The sequence below is a fragment of the Aethalodelphis obliquidens genome, unplaced genomic scaffold, assembly GCF_003676395.1.
Source record: "Aethalodelphis obliquidens isolate GAN/ISIS:26980383/991018 unplaced genomic scaffold, ASM367639v1 scaffold9, whole genome shotgun sequence".
In the NCBI taxonomy this organism is placed as follows: Eukaryota; Metazoa; Chordata; class Mammalia; order Artiodactyla; family Delphinidae; genus Aethalodelphis; species Aethalodelphis obliquidens.
The window spans coordinates 26991174-26997173 of record NW_020837953.1 but is presented as its reverse complement, the minus strand read 5'-3'; the positions used below and the strand labels follow the sequence as shown (position 1 = coordinate 26997173).

The 6000-nt window shown below is 56.2% G+C and overlaps 1 protein-coding gene across 1 annotated transcript in view; it reads right to left on the bottom strand.

The window, feature by feature from the left end:
• FNDC5 (fibronectin type III domain containing 5) overlaps positions 1 to 2243 on the bottom strand; it is a 7970-nt gene extending 5727 nt beyond the window's left edge. The window contains exon 1 of the mRNA XM_027110703.1: positions 2173 to 2243. The gene's annotated coding sequence lies outside the window, so the exon portion shown is untranslated. The remainder of the gene's footprint in view (positions 1 to 2172) is intronic.
• Between the last annotated feature and the right edge of the window lie 3757 nt (positions 2244 to 6000).

Sequence of the window (6000 nt, the reverse complement as noted above, 5' to 3'; positions counted from 1 at the left end):
TCGCGCTGGCGCTCCGGCCCGCGGCCCGCCCGGCCCGGCCGCCCCGTGCCGCCCCGCGCCGCCTGCATGTCGGCTCCGCGGACAGCGACTCCCGCGCGGCGGCGGCGGCGGCGGCCGCGTCCACGTCGGGCGCCCGAGGGGCGGGGCACCCCCGCTGCGGGGAGAGGCGCGGGGGCGGGGTGAGGGGCGGAGGGCGCCCCCTCGCCGCCCCCACCCCCGATGACCCGGCCCGCGGGGCTTCGCCGACCCGCGCTGCCACCCTCTCGCCTGTGCCGGAGCCCGAGCGGGGTTCTCCGTGCCCCACTGTGCTCAGCCCCAGGCTCGCACGCAGCCTCTCTCCCCGCCGCGCAGCCCTGACCCGGCCGCCACCGCTGCCCTTTCCCGAGGGAGAGGGAGGACAAGTGCCACGGAGACTCTCCTCTGGGCTCCCATCGCACCCGCCCCAAAGCTGACCTGCCCTCCCGCGCCTGGCGGTCCCCACCCCTCTCCCCTCCCCAGCCCCAGACCCGAGGCCTTGCAGGCTGGGACAGGAGTGAGCAGAGGGGAGCAATCCTAGTAGGGATGGGGGTGACTATAGAGTGCTCCGTAGGTGCTGGGGTGCAGACAGTAGGTGCTCAGCGTTTGCCATGGGGCTGAGAAGAGGGTGCTCTGACTCACTGGAGGGCCTAACTCTGTGACCCCAGGCCAGTCCTTCCCTTCTTGACCTCCATTTTTCCCTCCATAATGAGAGCAACAGCATCTCATAGGTGCCAGCTGCGCGCTGGGGGCTTTACTTGCATCATGTCGACTGCTTCTCACTGCAACCCTGTAAGGGCCCGCTCTGTTGTCCGCATTTTCCACAGGAGGAGACTGCAGCTAGGAGAGGTTACTTGACTCCCCCAAGGACCCACAGCAGAGCCAGGATTTGAACAGAGGCTGATTTGACTCCCCATCATGTGCTTGACTGGACTGCCTCCCACCTTGGGATCCCTGAGATCCTAAAACTTGCCCGTGCCAGCTTCTCCCCAGCCAGAGAACAATCTGGAACAATCTCTTCCCAAGAGCAGGGTGAGGGAGGAATGGCTCCAGCCCCCCTGCCCCCACCCTTCTGGACTGGTTGAAGGATGTGAGCAGTGAATGAGCTAATGACTCTGAAGTGCAGGGGACTTTGGAGACGTGGCCAGCAGCCACAGTTCAAAAAGGGCTCGGGTGACCCCTCCCTCATTACCCTGGGGACATCCATAAGCCTACCACTGTCCCTACCTTGGTGCCACACACCCTGCTGCCTAATCCACTCTTTTTCTGATCTTGGAGTGGCAGAGAAATACCCTCACCCTGCGCCCACCACCCTCTCCCTAATGAGAGGACCTCTGGAGCACCAGACACCTGGGGAAGCTCCCACCCACCACCCTGTGTCACTCTCCACCATGAGTCCCAGTCAGGGAAACTAGGTTGAGGAGAGAGGCACAGACCAGGGCCTCAGGGCCCCTGACATGGAGGGACCACCCATCTTTCTAAATGACCCCCTCCCTGCACTGCCTGAAATTCCACCACTAGGGGCGCATCCCTTTGGGTCTTAAAAGCCTTCTGGGGCTTCCCTGGTGGCGCAGTGGTTGGGAGTCCGCCTGCCGATGCAGGGTACATGGGTTCGTGCCCCTGTCCGGGAAGATCCCACATGCCGCGGAGCGGCTAAGCCCGTGAGCCATGGCCGCTGAACCTGCGCGTCCGGAGCCTGCGCGTCCGGAGCCTGTGCTCCGCAACGGGAGAGGCCGCAACAGTGAGAGGCCCGAGTACCGCAAAAAAAAAAAAAAAAAAAAAAAAGCCTTCTGGTCTTCAGAAGCCCCTGAAAGAACGAATTCTTTTTGAAAAAGGGACACCTTGCAAAGTTATCCCACAAAACATCTTCAAGAGCCCCCGGCCTCTGCCTCCATTTTAGATTAAGAAACTGAGGTTCAGAGACGGGAAGAGCTTGGTGCAAATTCACGTATCGAGTCCAGAACAGCAATAGAGCCTTTGCCTCCTAATGCCCACCCCTCGACTCCTGTACTGCCCCCCAAGTCTCTATTTGGTCACCTTGGGAGGGGTGAGATGGGAGGGGGCTCAGGGGTTCTTGCTGAGCAGCAGAGCAGGCCTAGGGGTACTGAGGGGCTAGCGGGTTAGGTTCTGGCCCCTTCTGCTTCCTCAGCCACATACCTTATCCTGGGGCGAGCCTCAGCTGGGACCTCCACCTGCTTGGGATAGGAGCCCGGGAACCAGAGCACCTCTCCCTCCCGCTCCTTCTTCTCTTCTCTCTCTTTTTCTTTCTCTCACCCGGCAGCTGCTTTCAGCCTCACCCCGCCCAGCCCCGCCCCACCAGCTGCAGCTTGGCCCCTAGGGACCCCCCCCCTCACCCACCAGGCAGGAAAAGACAACCCGGGGCCTGCAGGAGCAACTGGAGTCTCCTCAGGCCTCATCGCAGGAGCCAGCAGGAAAAAGAGGGGTCAGTTAGAGGTCACAGAGTCCGCTCCTGTCCGTGCTGGGGAGAAAATGAGGGAGGGACAGGGTCCTGGTGGGGTGTGGAGTCCAGTCCAGCGCTGGGGAAAGGGGAGTCTCAGCGCCACCCGCTGGCCACGTTGGGTATAACCCCAGGTAGATGTAGGGCACTGGGTGGGCGGAGATGGCTGTGTCTGAGGCTTTTAGAGGGATGGGGAAGCGTGGCTGGAGGACGGGGCATGAAAGACAGAGAGGATTTGGAGAGTTGTGGCTGCAGGTGTGCAGCCTTCCCAGGCCCCATGATGCATGGGGTGCTTGGGCATTACCTCGATTCTGGGAAAAGTCCTGATGCCTGGAGCTTGGCAACCAGTGGAAGCTGGCTCTGGAGTGGGAAGAGCTGGGAGGATTTAGAGCCCCCCTGGGTGATCTTGGGAGAGAGCTGTCAGGACCAGTTCCTTTGTGTGCACCATCTGTACACCATCTCTTAGCACAGGGCTAAGAGCAGTAGACAATAAGTGTGTTGAACACAAAAACTTGTTCTTACAACATATATTTATTGAGACCTATTATGTACCAGGCTCTGTGCAACCTTCTGGAAATACAGCAGTGGAAGAATGATTAAATGCATGAACGGGGATCTGGGTGGGGGGCGTGAGGGGTGGGCCTCTGTCCTCCAAAGATGATCTGCATTTGGAGGACCCCACAGACACCTCCTAGGGGGCTGACTGGTCACTTACACTTTGGCACCTGGTGAGGTCACCAGCATTTGGAGCCTCCTGAGTGTCCAGAGCTGTCCAGAGTCCCAGCCCCTAACCCAGGCTGCAGGTTAGCATTTAGAATGGGGAGGTTCCTCTTTGCCACCTAGAATGGTCATGGCCCTGTCTAGGGGGTCCCCTAGATACACAAACCCCAAATCACAGGAAGAATTAGGAGAAGGGAAGGAGATTGCTTTGAGGACCAGTAATCAAGCGCCTACCCAGACTTGGCTTTTTGTCCATGTTATTTTGAGTCTTTGGCTGATAAGTGTTATTAGCTCCTGTTCCAGATCAGGAAGCTGAGGCTCAGAGAGGTGTGAGGACTCACACTGGGTAACACAGCCAGTGAATTATGGAGCCATGTCTTAAATTCAGTGATGCGGCTTCAAGTTCAGGGCTTGATCCAGTCTGCCTATATCTTCCCTTCAGCTCTGAGGGCTCCTCAGAGGTCCTGGGCCCAGGGCTCACTAGAGGATAGACATTTTCCTCCCCTGAAGGGCTTGAGGGGGCTGGCTGCTCCCAGAGGCAGTTGCTAAGCCCAGGCCCAAGTCCACACTGGAAAAGGGACCCACCACTCACCTAACAGTTTCCACATGCCAGAGCACTACATACACTAGAGAAGTTTCTCTTGAATCCTCACAACCCTAAGAAGTTGGGAATGTTATACTCATTTTACAGATGAGGAAACTGAGTCTTAAAGAGAGGAAGTAGTTTGCCATGGGTCATACAGCTGGGAGACACTGGTCTGGTCTAATCCCCCAAAGTCCCCATCACAGCAATGATGAGGCCAGCCCAGATCAATGTTTCTTGAATGCCTGTGCCAGGCAGTCTGGGCTGGGTGCCAAAGACATCGTGATGAACCAGATTGGTCCAAGTTCTTGAGGAGCTCCTTAAGGAGAGAGATATTCTTAATATACAAGGAGAGGACTGCCTTATGGACCAGGAGGGACCAAGGATCTTCAGGGGCCAGGAGAGAGTATTAACTTAAAAGGAAAGCAGGGAAGGCTTCTGGGAGGAGGTGATACCTGAGTTAATTAGTATTGACAGTCAGGTGGGAATTAGTCAAATGAGGCAAAAAGGACAGAGGGAAAAAGGAATCATTGGCCTGAGGCCTGGGAGAGCATATTGTCTATGTGGAGGAGAAGGAAGGGAGGCAGAGTAGGGTGGCAGGGAGGGATGGGAGGGGTTGCTACAAGCTCTGGGCTGTGACAGTGGGAGCAGGAAAAATAGGATTGGATTTGAAAGACTGCTCTGAGCATGCAAAAGAAGTCAGGGCTGCGGAGGGCTTTCTGCATTCAACAAACACATATTGAGCATCTACTAACTGCCAGGTCCTATGCTAGGTCCTGGGGACACAGCTGTGGACAGGATGACAAGGTCCCTCCCCTATGGATCTCATGTTCCAGTGGGAGAGATGGGCAAGAAACAAGGGAGCTAACGACAGTACAATATCTTCGGAGACTCACATGGCTCTGGCAAAAATGGGGGAATATGGTTGAGAATGGCTGAGTGGGAAAATGTTAGGTAGTGTGGTCTGAGGGGGCGACATCTGAACTAAGAAGGAAAGGGGGGCAGGCACAACACACATCCCAGGAAGGGTGCTCCAGCCACAGGAGCCGCAAGTGCAAAGGCCCTGGAGCAGAAGCAGGCTTGGCATGGTCAGGAAACTTAAAGAAGCCAGTGAGACTGGGGCTTCATGGGGAAGAAAGAGGAAATAAAGGTGACTAGGATCAATAGCACAGGGCCTGAGGGAGTGGAATGGAGCTTAGATTTATTCCACTTGCAGTGGAAACTTTCAAAAAGAGATGTGATATGATCTGATTTACATTTTAAAAGGGTCACTTCACCTGCTCCAGTGTGTAAGCCAGACTGCAGAAAACCAGGCCGAGTGACCTGTGAGGAAGCAAGGAGGCTGCTGCAGTCACCAGCCCAGAAAAGATGGGTCTTGGCCTGGGTAGTGGCAAGGGACAAGGAGAGAAGTTGATGGAGGGTTTGGGGAAAGTTTTGTAGGAGGAGCTGATGGATGAGATGTGATGAGTGAGGAGAGAGGAGGTGAAGAGGGAACAGGGGAGGGGTCAGCTCACCAAAGTCTGGATTCTAAACCAAAACACCTGGCTGGGTGTCGCTGGGCCAGTTACTCCACCTCTCTGAGCCTCAAATGCCTCCTCTTGAAAAGAAAGATAATATCCACACCACAGAGTGGTGGAAGAGATAGTGGGGAGTGGAGAAGAGGAGCAAGAGAGAAAGAAGGGGGGGAGGGAGGAGGAGGGGGAAAGGAGGGGAGGAGGGAAGAGGTAGAGGAGAGGTCTGAGTAAAGACCTTCTAAATGGGTAAAAGAGACCTCCTCCAATTTCTTCAGTTCTTCAGAGTCTACAAAGGAACTGACTCCCATCTGACAGTGCTCAGAGAGGTTGAGAATCTTGCCCAATGTCACACAGCTAGTCAGTAGCATCTCTATGCCTCAAATTACCTCAAATCGTGGACCCCAGATTTGCCTTTGGAGACAGATTCTCAGCTACAAACCACAGTCACTAAGATCCCTCAGGAGCAGTGGGGCTAGAGGCTCTGTTTTAGGGGGTCCAGATGCAGGGAGGGGGTGGAGGATGCGAAGGCTGCTGGAGTAAAACTCCTTCCCCACCAGGGAGGGGTGGAAGGACGGGAGGCTGAGAATCAGACGACGCTTAGATTCAAACCTTAGCTCAGTCCCTGACTGGCTGGGTGACCTCAGGTACCACCATCTAATGTGAGGGTCTAGGGTCAAGAGCCCACCCACCTCCCACATCCCAGGGTCTCC